We start from the raw sequence: 16,686 nt of genomic DNA on the forward strand, positions 1-16,686 counted from the left end.
CTTATAGAAGTAAGAAGATAAAAAAAGATCCAAATAGTCCACATTGCTATTTTGTTTATTCATTTGTTTTTAATTAAATCATTTACCAGTTAGCCAGTCAACAGATTGGTCTCCCCCCCACCCCTGACAGGGGAGACCACATGACCAGGCTGAGCAGGCTCAGACTTCTTTTTCCCTCCTCCTTTTCTACTAGACGAGGAGAACTCAGGTCATTACAGTTGAAAGAAAGATAAAGGGATGTATCTGTAGGCCCAGCTCATCTGTGGAGATGTGATGTGGTCAACACAGCAGGGGCTCTCTTCCAACAGCCGCAAAAGCACTGAGTTCCAAATGATAAAACACTGTCTCAGGCTTCCAAGGACAGTCAATGCAGCTTTCTCTGCATGAGTTCTTAGGCAAGTCTCATCAGAATTAAGTGTTTACCTTGTAGGCTCCAGGGTTGTGGCCACTTCTGAGCCCTGGCTTTATTGGTCATGAGATTTCCTTTGTAAGAAATGTCTGCTAAATTAAGTCAATAGCCTGTGGGTGGAAATAATAACTTTCACACACAGAAATCTCAAAATTCTGAGCTTCATGAAACTGAATTGGAGCTTCCTGAAGTCTCCTGTTCATTGTTTCTTTTCCAGTGCTTTGCCATTGATCCCTGGGACGATTGGGAACACTGGCCCTTCACAACTTTGCTCTGCAACCTCACGGTCAGTATTATGAGTATCACTGCCTGCTGCCTCATATTCCTCAGCCAATGTTTCTTGAGTCAGGATTAGGTCAAAAAGGACTGTCATTGAAGAGGCACCATCTGTGGCTGTGCCTATACTCAAAATCCATAGCTTTTTGTAGGTGATACAGTTCTTTTTGCTGTTGTTCTGAGTTCTGGACTTTGGGTTTTGTGGATGCTTAGATTGGGATGATGCTTCCTTTCACATTTCTTATAGACCCGGTGACTCACATAAAGAGGTCCTCTAAAGCACGTCCCAAGCAAAACAGGGCCACCACTCTGAATAAACTGGAAAAATCCACCACCTCCAGCTGTAAAGCTTATAGAACAAGGCTGGTTGTAAAAATGTAGTTTTATAATAAAAGGCATCTTCAGAATTCTCAAAATTCTGGATCTATCTCACTGTAAAACTTTTATCAATTATGTTACTGTTGTTTATGAACACAGGAAAATGCAGTTTGGTCTTCATGTGATTCTGTAAGCATACTGCTGGAGGTGAAAGACTCAGGTTCAAGCTTTGAGCAGCGTCCATTAAGCAGATGACAAGATTAGAAATGGAGATACCAAGATGCCAAGGCGTCCATCATGATTGCCCCAGGCTAAGACTATAGTCCTCCCAGGTATATGCATCAGCACTGACTGGGGCATGTTCTGGGCCGTTTATCATCTTCATCATTCAATTAACCTTGATAGCAGTTAACCTGAAGTTATTTGGCCTCCTTTGGTTCCAAGTCCATACTCTTTCATAATTTTTGTTATTCAGTCAGAAATATCAGTATTTTCAAGAAGGGGGACTCCTTATTCTGCTGGACTCATGTGGTGGGCAACCTGAGCTCTGCAGGTGCCCCGAGGAGCTTTTCTATGAAGGTGATTATCCCAGATGCAGCCATCGTCAGCACCATCTGCACACACCCTTGTGAGGAGAGGTGTTCTTCCTTGCTCTAAGCTTGGGCACTGCCATCTTCCCTCCAGCCCCACTTCTGCCCTGTGGAAGTGCCTTAAAACTTAGACTGGGAGAGAATATGGACCCTGATCCCTGCATTTCTAAGTGTCATGATGTGTCTCCTTGATTTTAAGACTACCAGAAGAAATTTGATAATTCTGTTGGTGGTGGTGTAAAATAGTGCATGCTTTATTGAAAAGCCTGGGGTGAAACATGAGGGCTGAAATGGACATATTGCCAGGTCTCTTCCACATTCTCCTGGAAACTATCTTTTTCTTCCCATTCTCTCCTTCCTATGCCATTTCCAAATCCATTTCTCATAATCTTTCCACAAACCAGCCCCAAGTTTTGTTGTTGTTTGTTTATATATTATTTTATTACAGACATTTAATTTAACAGAAGGTATTAATGTCTACTAGATTTTTGGTATCATGCTAGTTGTTGGTGATACTGATTTGGAAAGAGCATGGTCTCTGCTCCAGGGCAGTGTGTGTGTGTGTGTGTGTGTGTGTGTGTGTAAAATACCCATATATAATAATATATGTATCAATTAAAATATAATAATATATGTATTATATACTTATATATAGCACATCTATACAATAATTTATAGTTGTGAATATATAATATATTAAAACATTATTTATATCCTAGCCATAATATATATAGTTATTATACCCCATCTTGACAGTTTAGAGAGCATGGTAAGCAGGATTCTGAGATGACCCCCACATTTCTCCACCCAACTGTGTATACACTGAGTATATTCTCTTCCCCTTAAGAGTGGATGAGGTCAGTAAATATAATGGGTACTACCCCTGTGATTAGGTTATTAATCCATTGACTTTGAATTAATCAAAATGGAGATTATTCTGGATGAGATTGATCTAATCAGGGCAGTTCCATCAAAATAAGGTGGAGTATCAAAGAGAGAGGGCCCTCCTGCTGGCTAACCTGGAAGAAAGCAGCCTAAGAAGGAATCACAGGACTGCAATCATGGCCCGAAACCCAAGGACAGACTCTAGGACCTGAAAGTGATCCCTAGCTGATATCCAAGAAGAAAATAAGACTCAGTCTTTCAGTCAGTCACACGGAAACAATTCTCCCAGTGATCTGAGAAATCTTGAAAGTGATCATTCCTTAATTGAGTCTGTAGATCCTGAGGAGATCACCCAGCTAAAACATAAGGACTCCTGACCAATGGAAACCATGAGATAATACATTTGTGTTGTTTTAGGTGCCAATTTTGTGGAAATTTGTTCTGCAACAAGAGAAAACTTACACATGGTAATTATATCTAAGGAGGGTATAGTTATCTCTACCTGGGAAGGGGTGGGCACATTATAGAGAAGAGATGATAGTTGAGATGGGACTAAAGGAGAAGTAGAGGTTTGCCAGACAAAGGGGAGTGATATATATATTGTTGTGATATCATCCAAGATATGTTTTCAGAAGAGCAGGTACCCTTATATATTTAAAGCGTGGGTTGCTGGGTGCCTTGGGGGCTCAGTTGGTTAAGCATCTGCCTTCAGCTCAGGTCATGATCCTGGGGTCGTGGGATCAAGCCCTGCATCAGGCACCCTTCTCAGTGGAAAGTCTGCTTCTCCCTCTCATGCCCCCACTTCTCTCAAACAAATAAAATCTTAAAAACAATAAAGGGTGGGCTGCCTATACTCATTTTAGTTCTTTCTTCACACAGCCATTTCACAATGCTATTTATGCATGTTTCCATGGGTAAAGTAGTGGAGTGACCTTCCCCTTAGCTTCCCAAATCATTGATGTCTCACATGTATGCTGTTGTCCAGCATTTCCTATATCCCTTTCCTTGGCATTGGTCTCATATCAATGTATTTTTTAAAAATGAGAAATGTGTTGTAAATGCATGCAGCAAATGGTTGAGTGTACATCTTTACCTTGTCTCCAGAGATTTTACTCTTCTTTGTGACTCTCCATTTTCATATGGCTAATGTGTTACCTCAAACTTATAACCTTAGCAATGCAAAGTCACCCACTGTCTTGTCAAATACGATCAAATACTATGTATTTATCCAAGAGTGGTATAACCTGATTGTGTTCCACCTTCAGTATGCCTTCCTTCTTCATTTCAGGTGAGTAAGTGCTGTGTGATCTTCCTCCCTTTTATTACATGGTTTTGGTTCTCGTGTACCATTCTGTCAGGGATCACTCCTGGACTCACCACACAATTCCCGCAAGTGTGTTAAAGCCTGGACTCAATAGTGCTAAGAACCTCCAATTCCTGACATCTCCTGTTGTGCCATTTTTAAACAAAATAGTCAATAGCCATGGTGTCATTGACTTTACTTTCTTCCATTTTTCCAAAATTGCTCTGAAGGCTTCCACCAGGCTTGGAGTACTTAATCGTCAGTGAATTCTTCATAAGTGTCAGTGGGAGACCCAATGGTTCCAAGAGCTTTCCTTTATCTCAGTAACTTTTATTAAGCTTCTTACCCCTCAGGCACTGATTTTTGCCCCTTACAACCTCAATTTCTTCTTCTGCAGCAGCATCTTAGGGAGGATACTAATGTGCTTCTTCATTTCTTTCTTCTCCCCATTTCTGTCTCCCCTTGGGGACGTCCATTCTTATCACTCACACTAACCCTTGACTTTTCACACAACTATACACACTTTCTTAAGGAGCTGGAGAATTCATTTTCAAAAGTCACTGAATTTTTTTTTTTTCACAAGAATACACATTTCCCCACCTTCTGCTCTCTGAAATAGTCTTTTCCTCTTTGTATCACTCTAGCTAGACCAATAGAGTATTTACTTGCTGCAGATGAATTCATGGCATGCAGGATAAGAGAAGAGGTCTTATTTTTGGCTCCAAATATAATTTTCCATCTCTGTTTTGGGTAATTGTGTGGTCGCCAAGAATTGTACCAAGTTGTTTTTTTTTTTTCTGTCACTCACCATTAGGGGCATTCCTCAGAGCTGTTCTTGTGGTTTCCAGGAATGCATTAAACTTAAGGTGAAGATAATTTTGCCTCAGCATCCAGTATGAGTGTATCATTAATGATCTGAGTGCTGTTGTGGGCTACTTCCTTCCTAGAATGCCTGTGGCTTTTAGAGCAGACTCAGATTTCAAGACTGCTGATAGGAGCTCAGCCTTCTAGATAGATCCTGTGGTGACTCAGGAGAAAATGAGTATGTGTGTCCCTTTCCCTTTCTCTCTCTCTCACCTACCTGCCAATTCACAAGGCTTAGCAATGTACACCTCTCTTGGAGTTTTGTTTTTCTGGAAGTTAGAAATAGTAACTCCAAAGGTACAGTCTTTTCCCATTTGCTGTTGTCCTCACCGTGGCTTCCATTTCAGTGTCCCTGGATTGTAGCTCAGCACAAGGCTCCTATAGATTAGCTCTAAAGCTAATCTATGCTTTATACAACACAGTCAGCTTCATCCTAGGGGGGGAAAAAGTGGAAACACTTTGCACAGGACCTATCCCCTGAAAATATTAGATAAGGAGCATTATTGCTCAACTGCGGTTGGCATCTTTATTTATTAGTTCACTTGGTTTATGGTTTAATATCTGGGTGTTTTTTGCTGTGTACAGCACAAGGAGCAAGATCACGTGTTTCCTCCCTGGAGGTGAGCTTCTCCGCCAGGCAAAGATGAAATGAAATTTTGGTGATTTTTAGACAGCAAGAATCAACAAAACTGAAAAGGTTTTTTTTTTTTTTTAATTTTTTTTTTTTTTAATTTTCCTTACTCAATAAATCCCCAAAGGAAAACATTAGCCCCCATGATTTCCCTCTTCCCTCCACTGACACCACCGGAAAGTATGAATTTAGGGTATATCTCTTCCAGATACCCATTCTGATCATCTCTTCCCTCCCCAAAGAATTGTTATTAGGTAACACTTGGTACAAGGTACACACTGCAGCTCTGTCTAACTTAGACACCCTGAAGAGAATTATATTTATTGTCCTTTTTCCTCTAAGAGCTTTGAATTTAGGATATGCAGGAATACAGGAACTTCAGTCAACACAATGCCTATAGCAAAATGAAGGCTCTGTGTCGGATAAGCAAGGGTGATGTGAACTTGATATTGAGCCAGTATGAGTTTTGATGGGAGTTATATATAATAAGTCTCTACTGGGGGCTATGTTACTAAGGGCAGAGTATGTGCTCTGAGACACTCAATGTGTTTTCAGCCAATTCCATGGGTTGGAAATCACAAGAAAAAAGTTCCTTTCTAGAGCAATAGTGGTGTCTTCTTTATTTCTCCACTCTGCCCCTCTCTATCAAGGCGGATACCTCAACGCTATAGACAATAGCAGGTTTGTGTGGAAACCCACTCTTAATCTGGTCTCAGCCCCAGACCCCCGTCCCTTTATTTAATTGAGAAATTTTAATGGGCATTTGAGGCTCAAAGGTTTTTAAAGTCTTATTTTACATTGTTTGTCCTCTAGAAGCAGTTTCAAACCTGTTTGACTCCAAATTTCTGATACTTTCATTCTGTTTCTTTCTGTCTGCAAACTAGCTCACTCTTTCTTGAAATACCTTGCCAAACACAGCAAGGGAAGATCAACATATGCTGGCATTCTGGCTCATTCCAATCACTTTCCCGAGATGCACAGGCTCATAGACACTTGGTCGGCCTTCCACGCTAACAAGGGTGACAGTTTTACCAAATGTTTCACTACAGCAAGCAGGGACTTCCAGCTTGCTAGATTTGTGTCCTCACTGCCTACCACAAAACTGCTAAGTTCCTGTCACATAGTTTAGATTTTTTTTTTTTTTTACATAGCAGCATCTACTTCAAGGCCTTGATTTCTGTATTGTTTCAGGTAATGCTAGCTGTTGCATCAAGCAAATCCCCACATTTTAATGGCATAACAAAATGAAAGTTATTTTTCCTTCATATCAATTCCAATGCAGAGGTGTTCCTGGGTCATGAAAAGGTAGCTTTCTGCCACATAATGACGTAGGGATCTAGGTTCCTTCTGTCCTGTGACTCCACTGTCTCTGGGGCTCCAAGTCTTCAGCCTCCAGCCAGTAAAGGAGGGAATAGGTAGGGGGGGTTGTGGATTAGCCTTAGAAATGGTGCGTATTACTTGCATTCCAGTTCCATTTTGCTGGAACTCAGCAAACGCCTGCAGTGATGTGTGAGGAGACTGGAAATGTGGTCTCCATCTGGGCAGCCATGTCCTGGCGACAATAGTATGGTAGGAAAGGTCAAATCACAAACATTTGGTAGCAAAAGCTACTTCTGCCTTACATGGAGAAAGGTTTTAGAAGAAATTAAATTCTGTTGAGGGAAAATAAACATTCATTAAACTTATGTGTATATTACATTATATATATATTTAAGTATATGTACGTGTATACTTATGTATATAAGTATTATATTGATATCATATATTGTAGTATATATATGTTATATATATATATATATACACATATGTGTAACATTTTCAACAATACCCTCTAGAGGTAGGGTTAAAGAACTTGGTTTGGGAAGACTTAAAACCAATGAGAAACATGGCTTCATGAACAAAACACACACAAACAAACACAACACTGTAAATGAAGATATTTTCATGAACAATATGATTCTAATTCATCTTCATGATACAGGGGCTATTTCTTTTCTTTTTTTTAGGTTTTGAAATACAAATCATGAATTCCCATACTTGATTTTTTTTATGACCAAATTCTTTCTCAAATGCAATTCTGGTGTTAGTCTTCACTGAAGCACATAGTATGAAATTCTTCTCTTGTGCCTACCATTCTTAGGAGGAGTTTGAAGTAGATGTCTGCTCTACACAGTGTGCTCTCCAGCTCTGTGTTCTTGCTTCAAATTATGGCATTTAAGAAAAAGCAAAAAAAAAAAAAAAAAAAAAACACCCAAAAAACAAAAGAAGCAAACAAAAAACCCACAAAACTTTTATCTCATTTTTGCAAAAACAGTTTGCAAAAGTGTTGTTTGTAATACTGTGAGTTCACTCTAATTTCCTGGCAAATTGACATGCTCAGATGTTATAGGTGCTACCAGATTCCTTGGTGCTTCAGGAATTTTTACTTTGTGTTAGTGTAATGACAAAGTTTATCTATAGTATATGACTGTGAATGCTCCCGCATGCACTTCCATTAATAGAAACACCATCATTTTTATATTAATCATAAAGGGAATTGATAATTGCCTATGGGAGTTTTTACCTATGAGCAAAACTGTTTGACCCAATTATGTTTTCATGGTGATGGATGAATATATTGAATTATGATAAATAGATCATTGGCGGATTTCAGGGGAAGAGAAGAACTGTCCCAGAGGAATAAGCCATGAGTGAGCAAGTGCTAAAAAATTTAAAAACTGATAATACTGTCATTACATCACCTGTCACAGCTAGGAAGTTTAATCCCATTCAATGCAGGAGATGAGAAGGTAAACCCGGTGTGTTCAGTAACATTAAGCACCTGTCATTCAAATCCCATGATCCACATGGATTTGTAGGAAAGCTACAGACACCCTCTACGAAGAGCTAAAATCTGCAGTGCTAGCTAGTGACTGGCTTTCCAGAAGGTTAAACTGAAGCTAATGCAGCTGGCTCCATGCATCCTTACGCTCTGAAAAAGAGATAAGCTGCCAGTCTTACTTCAAAAGCCATCAGCTACATTCTTTTAAACTTGAAGTTTAAGATTCTAATTTAGAGTTGATAAAGTTGAGCAAGAAATTTAAGAGTGACTGATCAGACTTAATTCCTCAGAGAAGTCCCTTTTTATACACTTAACTATTCAAAGGCTGAGGGGTGGTTTGTTTACAATGGCTTGGAATAGAAGGCAATTCGAAGGTAGAAGAAAGATCATTTAGCAGTAGTCAGGAATGCTGTTTCTACCACAAATTTCAAGGTCTTTAAGATTTATATTCATTTATAAAATCAAGAATTCAACCACATATTAAAAAAATCCAGTACTAGCATACATTGATAGTAAACTCCTATCTTAATTTTATATATACAATTTCATATATTTTATCCTCCTCTTCAATACCAGCTTCCTTTCCCATTTCCCCAAGCTTGTCATGAGCACCTCAAGTTTTGTAGTCAACTAATGTGGTAGGGAGAATTCAAAGATGGCTTTCCAGATTCCCACCCTCTGGTGTACATGCCTGTGCAACCCTCCATCTTTGAATGAGGGCAGAACCTATGACTGTCTCTTATTGCTCCCTTGGTTAGAGTATGCTACATAGCAAATTTGATGACATTGCATTTTATCAGTCTTCATCATAGAAGACAAGAGAGGGATCAGAATTCAGACAGAAGTGTTGCTGTTGGCCTGTAAGAAAGCAAACAGCATTGTTGTGAATGGCCCAGGAGGGCTATGTGCCAAAGATCCAGTCAGCATCTAAGAACTGATAACTAGCAAGAACATGGGTGCTCCTACAGTACAGGAGATGCATTCTGCCATAGCCAATGAGCTCAGAAGAGAACTCAGAGCCTTAGTTAAGGTCACAGCCCCGCCGGACACCATGATTTCAGCCTAGGCAGATTATGCCAAGTCTGTGGTAATATCTTACGCATCAATAGACAGTTACTACAACTATAAATAAACTTTCAAGTTGTTCCATTTATTCTTCTATTTCATTTTAGATTCATTCTTATAAAACCCATTTATTTAGAATTTGAAAGATGAGAGATGGTGTGCTAGAGAGCAGTGATACCACAATCTCTCCCTTTATAATATTACAGACTAGGAAAGAAACTAGGTATACAAACAAAATCTGTTGAGAATGGATCACATTCTTAACACATAATGCCCTAGGAGTTGCACGTACTGGCACAGACAGGCACGAAGAGCAGTCAATAAGTAAAATAAATCTTCCCATGGGATGGAGGGATCAGAGAAAGATTCTGTTATAAAATTCAACTTGAGGTAAGTGTTAAAGAGGAATAGATGGTCTTCAGGTGGAAATGGGAGAGAAGAGCATTCTGAGCAGAAAAGGTCTATGATGAATCACACAGAGAGATTTTTCTAGGCTCTTTAAAGAGTTAAGTAAGTGAAAAGGATAGGGCTGAAGTGGAGGAGGGAGAAATGAAGGTGAGTCTAGAGAGACGTCTGAACAGAAGACATCTTACAGATGTGCAACCAAAAGTGGTCCTATGGGTGGGAGCCTGGGTCACACCCAGAAACTTGCTAAAATTGAAGAATCTTTGGCCCCACCTACAGGTACCAAACCAGAATCTGTGCTTTAACCACATTCTCAGGTGATTCAGAGATCATGGTTTAGAGCCTCTTGATGCTGTTGAGTCTGGACACTATCTTTTAGATAAAGGGAAGATCTTGAAATGTTTTAAGGTGGGTATTAACGCAATCAGGCCTACCTTTTAGAAACAACAATAACACCATTAGAAGGATGGGAAATATGGTGAAAGACACATGTGACAGAAGGTAGAGGAACCAGTTAGAACATTATTCTAGCACTCCAGGCAGGAGAACAAAGCAGGGGCAGTGAATACAGAGAGGAGTAGACAAATAAAACAGATTTTAAGAGGACAGAATATCTGGAATTTGAACAACAGACTGTGGACACTAAGTTGTTTAAAATGAACCTCAATGTGGCTAATACAACTATGCAGGCAAAGTGGTCATTTTAAATTGTGGGAAATACAGGAGAAAGGATGAGTTTTATTTTGAACGTCTGAGCTTGAGATACTTGTGGGACTGAATTAAAGATGTTTTGTAGGAAGTGGGTAGGATAGATGTGTCTCTAGGATCACGGAAAATTCTGGATCACTTCTAAGTCACTAGAAAAGTCAGGGTTGTTACTTTGCTTGTCAGGGACTTGTGGGGTATATCTGAAGTTATGAGTGAATGAGTGATTTCTGTTCAAATGTTTTCCTCTCAAGTTTTTAAAGACATTGGGATCAAGATTTCTACCAGCACTTGATTTTTCCCTCTTCCACTTTATTAAAATAATACTTAGAAAATACACATATAGAATATATACATTATACACAGTACATACTGCATACATCCAGTATTAAAAGTTTTAGAATGAGTTAAGCACATGTGGCAGCCTAGTAGATTTTAATACGAGGAATCCAACTGCTCCTAGGAGGAAAATGATGCTGGCCAGGAGGAAAATCCACCTCTCCATCAATTTTTATATAACTTTTCCTCCATGGATAAATACAAAGAATGAAGTAATAACTATATGAGACTTGTGAAAAGATTTGGTAGAGTCTTTGTTGTACTTACAAGATGAATGTGATTATACCCAAGATATAAGGGAGGAAACGCAATTAAAAAAAAAAAAAACTTACACTACAGAAAACAGAAAACAACTTTAGAGAATATCTTATATATAATTTCCATAAAGGCAAAAAAAAAAAAAAAAGAATTCACTAGCTCTGTGGAAAAGGCAATAAAATAGAAGATGATGTAACAGCAGATTGAGTTAAAAAGAGAGTTCCATTATATCAAGAAATATTTAAGGAAAGTAAAATTCAAGAGAAGGAGTATAGGACAGAAATAGCAATCTAAAATTTAATCAGTGATGCAGAGAACACATTTGGGAATGTTTTATTTCACTTCAAAATTAAAAGATGAAGAACAGAGAAATGAAAGAATTAAAGCAAAGATAATAATTCTTACCTAAGGAGAATTTGTGTCCTATAAGAAAATACCATACCAATTGAGAACAAGATATATACAAAACCTAATCATTTCCTAAGCTACATCAATATTTTAATTTGAGGAAATAGCATATTTAGTAAAACCAGTTGAGATAAATGAAAAAAAGAACATAATGATACATGAAGCCAATTTAAATATGTTATATTATGTGTTAATTTATAGATGTTAAGTGCTTGGCAATGTAACAAATGCTTAATAAGATTATGTTGAATTAATTAATAAAATATTACAAGAAACAAACATCATGAAGTTAATAGTGAGGCTTCTAGAATATTGCTTCTGGCCATGAAAGATTAATTGGCATCAGAATTTTCTCCTGCTGTAAAAACTAGAAACATAATGTATGAATCAATGTTTTAAGACAATTGGACAACAATCAGTGACGACTATGATCCCTGAATAAATGAAAACAGATGAGGTAAACTCTATGATCCTCCCAGCTTTCAGCCAAGAAGTACTTTCTAGAAGCAAATCATTCTTACTGAGTTTAATCCGTAGAGATTAGTGTTCAGTGCACCGATCTGATTGAGGAGATAGGGAGGAGGAACGTCACATGGAGAAAAAGAGCTATGGAAATCAACACAGGAGTCTCCATGACTTCACTGGTGAATACTAAAGGGCACATGTGTAGAGTGAACATGCATGCAGCTGGGATAAGAGCTAAAAGGGATTTATAAGTTGGATAATTCTTAGAGCTCAGAAAGAACTAGGAGATAATTTGAGTTCTGACCTGCTAGAGTGGACAGATTTTACTGGACATGTGCGGCATTCAATGCAGAGAACAGATGGAAAACAATACAGAAAATAAATGAAGCCAAAAGTTTTTCTTTAAAAATCAAGAAAATTAATTATTTATTTTAAAGAGATTTTTATTCATGAGAAGACTGGTCCATATAATATAAAGAAGACAACAACCAAAACAAAGATGAAAGAGATTATATTATATACATATATACATAAACATATGTATATATATACATATATATATACAGCTATATATATATATATATATACACACACACACAGCTCCTACAGATTTCAAATGGATAGTAAGGGTTTATAATAAAAATTATGCTAATAAATTTGACAACTTAGATGAAATGGAAAAATTCCTTGAAAAAACAAAAATTACCAAAACTGTCACAGGGATAAGTAGAAAATCTGGGACATCTGGGTGGCTCAGCTGGCTACTGACACTCTTGATTCTGGCTTGGTCATGATTTCAGGGTCATAAGATCAAGCCCTGAGTCAGGCTCTGCATTCGGCAGGGAGTCTGCTTGGATTCTCTCTCTCTCTCTCCCCCATCCTTTCTCCTGTTCCCTTACTTGCTCTCTCTTTCAAATAAAGACATAAGTCTGAAGAAAAAAGAATAAGTAGAAAATCTGAAAAGTCCTATATACAAAAAAATTAAATGTATAGTTTCATCTTCCCACAGAGAAAACTTAAGGCCTACTGACTTCACTGGTTAATTACATTAAGTAGTTAAGGAGGAAATGATACCAAACCTATAGAGAGAATTTCAGGGAATAGAGAAGTAAGAAATTTAATAAGGCCAGCATTTCACTGATAATAGAAATAAAGAAATTACAAGATAAAGAGAAACCTATAAACCAAACCTATAAACCAAAATCATATATAGACACAAAAGTCCTTGACAACAAATGAAGAAATTGAACCCAGAAATGAAAGTATTAATTCATTATGACCTGCGGATTTTAACACTGCCTAGAAGTGCAAGATTGGTTTAACATTTGAAAATTAGTGTAACTCCTCATAAAAACAAAATAAAGGACAAAAATGTCAATAGATGCAGAAAAAAGCACTTGATAAAATTCAACATCTATTCATGATAAAAGCTCTCAGTAAACTAAGTCAAGAAGGTAACTTTCTCAAACTGACAGTGGGATTCCACAGAAAGCCTATAGCTACCATCATAGTGGGAAGGAATAACGTTATCCCATAAAACTGAGAACAAGGAAAGAATGTCTGCTCTCACTACTGTTTGTTTTTTTTTTCTTTTTGAGCTGAAGGTCCTACCTAGAGTAATGATATAAGAAAAAGAATAAAATTTATACAGTTGTATAAATTCACTGTATAAATTTATACAGTTGTCTAAATTCACCATTGACATGATTATACAATTAGAAAATATGAAAGAATCCATAAAAAAACTAGTGCTAATGTGAAATTAGCAAAGTTGTATGATACACGAAAAAAATCCATTCATACTTTATACCCTGCACCAAAAAACTCACAGTGAATCATAAATCTAAATGTAAGAGTAGAAACTATAAAATTTCTAGGAACAAAAGAGGAGGAAATATTTGTGACCTTGGGATACATAAATATTCCCTAGATCTGGAACAGAAAGTACAAGTCAAAAAGGGAAAAATTATTAAATTGAACTTCATCAAATTGAAATATTTACTGTTTGTAAGGGTAAGACAATGGCAAGACAAGTCACAAATTAGAAGAAAAAAATATATATAATGCATATATATAACAAATGACTTGTATCCATAATCTATAAACCAATCTTACATCTCAATAGTAAGAGGTCAAATAATTTCTTTAATGGGCAACATATTTAAGCAAATCCTTCACAAAAGAAGATTTATGAAATGCCAATGAAAAGTGCCATGAAAAAATATTCAACGTCAAGCAAGTCAATAAGCAAATGCAAACTAAAATCACAGTGAATGTCACTCCCCACCTTCTAGAAAGGATGTAATTCTAATGGATTGAAAAATGACATGTAATGATGATGTGAGAATAGGTAGGACTCTTGTTTATTGATGGTAAGAATGTAAAATTGTGTAGTCACTTTAGAAAACAATTTGACAGTTTCTCATAAAATTAAACAAATACTTCTTATATGACCTACCAATCCCTAAGCATTTACCTGAGATAAATAGATATGTGTCCACACAAAGACTTGTACACAAAAGTTCAGGGCAGCATTATTCATAATAGTCCCAAACTGGTAATAATCTAATTATCCATCAGAAAGTGAATGGATAAAAATTTGTATTATAGTCACATGTTGGAATTCCGTTGAATAATGACAAGAAAACATTGATACATTAAAGAGAACATATAGATCCTAAAAAGCACTATTCCAAGACAAAGAAGCTAGACATAAAAGACAACACACTATATAGCTCAAATGATATGAAGTTCCAGAATGGGCAAAACCAAGCTATAGTGAGAAAAAGGAAAGCTGACTTGCCTGGCGTCAGGGTCAGAAGGAAAGTGAGAGAGAGTTGGTGACATACACTGGAAAAAGATAAGAGCTAAGATGAGGAAGTTGTAGAAACGTTCTAAAGCATGACTGTGGAGGTAGTTACATGAGTGTATATAATTGTCAAGACTCATTGAACTGTGCACTTTAAATGGTCCCATTTTATTATTTGCAAAATATATCTAATTAAAGTTGATTTAAAAGTGAATTTACAAATGGTTTAAAATTTCTCTTTTTGGTCTTTCTGTATTTTCCAAATTCTCTCTTCAAATTCATTTATTAATATTTTTCATTAAAATAAACTAAGTAAAAGATTATTTTCCCACTTTCATTGTATATGCAGTACCTTGTATAATTACTCTGCAAGCAACCTAGTCAGCTCTACCAGATATAATCAGGACCTCCCAAAACTAGCCCTTACTTACTGCATATATACATATGTAGATTTTCTTTATCCAAAGACATACTGGATTCATCATTAAAAACAAAGACAAAAACTGAAGATGATCCACCTTTGCATCAGAATCAAGATTCACAATTTTCTTCATAATACATGCTGGACCTGATCTGAGCAGTCCTCTCGTCTTGTTATTTAAGAGTCTGGGCAGTGGCAGGTGGGGTAGAGGCAAGCCAAACACTTAACAGACTAAAAGCACCTGAAATGCAGCGAGGCTAATGCTAGATCAAAACCGAAAACGAAGATTATATGAATTTTAACAAGTGAAACATAGTGTGAAATGAGAGGGAGATAAAAACAGACCAGAAATAGTCTCAAAAATGAGACAGTTGATTCATCTAGATGCCCAGGAAAGCTAATTTTACAATTGAGCCTTTGGCAACTAAGGCTAACAAAGAAATTATGTTGTATTACTTAATTATCCTTTTTCACTGAAAGAAAGCATGCTGATGTTCTGATAGAAAATGTGTTCCTGGAGCAGAACTCAAGACAGAATTTATTATGGGGACAATGAACTTTTGGTCATGAGGTAAATGGTATCGTCAAGAGAATTTTTAAAAAATCAGCAACTCTGCACAAAAACACTGTCCTCATGCCCAAGAGGGCAGAGGAGGTGGTACTAAGATGAACACCTGATAAAGATGGTAAATTCGGGACACAAGCTTAAAGCATTTCTTTCCGATCACCTAACTTAATACAATGGTAGTAGCCTAGGAGAAAATGAAGGGAGAAAAGTAGTTCGTTCCTATGTTTATTAAATAGTTTTCTATAAATTTCAACCATATTAGGAGAGCCTCTGGTTGAGGCCAGGGATGAGACAACAAATGAGTGAATCTTCTAACAAGTACCTGTAGTGAGGGCATCCTGTGTTGCTGTGATGGCCATATGCTTTCCTCACCAGATGGGAAAGAAGATGTCGTTCTGCTGTGAACGCTGAGGAGACAGACAGAAGGCTATTGCACTTTAGAACAGGTGGGGACAGCAGGATTTCTTTCAGGTAGAGCCAGCATTTTCTTCAGGGAAGAGTTTTCTGTCTCCTAAACTGCTTAAGCAGGTGTTGGTTTAGACCTCAAAGTTTTACACGTGGATAAAATGGCTTTAGCTTTAAAAATTTCAAGACAAGTCTTACAGCTGACCTCCTTGTCCATCAAAGGAACTCATTGTTAACACTGGGGAATATCTGTCTTTTAGTCACATTGCATCTTGATGGTCTTGCCAAAATGAGGAAGCTACAAGGTGAGTTGAAAACTTCACCTGTGCATTGGGGTTATGTATGTTTTAACATATCTATGCTAATGAATGTCTTGCAAATGTAGCATTTGCAATTTTTGTAAAAGTGATGCTGAGACATTCAGGTTCAAATTCTTCTTGAGAGTATACCTGGCTAAAATCAAAGAGTGGCTGGAGGAAGTTAGCAATTTTATTTAGCATTATTTAATATCCTAGTTGATTACTGAGCACCACCACCAAGACACCAACAAGATCAAGGAATAGTAATAAGCACTGTAGGGAATTTTTAACAAAACAAGTAAAACGTTTTTAAAGAGCTTGAAATATACGAGGACAGGATTGATTTTTTAGACTTATTTAAATATGAAAAGAGAACTAGATAATATGTAAAGGACCAGTTCCAACTGATAACATTTAAATTAGAGATTGCACCTGCAGTGGG

General features: G+C 37.2%; 1 protein-coding gene across 4 annotated transcripts in view; it reads left to right on the plus strand.

The window, feature by feature from the left end:
* NTM (neurotrimin) overlaps positions 1-16,686 on the plus strand; it is a 939,822-nt gene that overhangs the window by 380,720 nt on the left and 542,416 nt on the right. The window contains exon 2 of one of the 4 annotated variants that reach the window (XM_059185255.1): positions 627-695. The exons of the other annotated variants lie outside the window; for them this stretch is intronic. The gene's annotated coding sequence lies outside the window, so the exon portion shown is untranslated. The remainder of the gene's footprint in view (positions 1-626; positions 696-16,686) is intronic. 4 annotated transcript variants of the gene reach the window in all.

The sequence above is a fragment of the Mustela lutreola genome, chromosome 1, assembly GCF_030435805.1.
Source record: "Mustela lutreola isolate mMusLut2 chromosome 1, mMusLut2.pri, whole genome shotgun sequence".
Classification (NCBI taxonomy): domain Eukaryota; kingdom Metazoa; phylum Chordata; class Mammalia; order Carnivora; family Mustelidae; genus Mustela; species Mustela lutreola.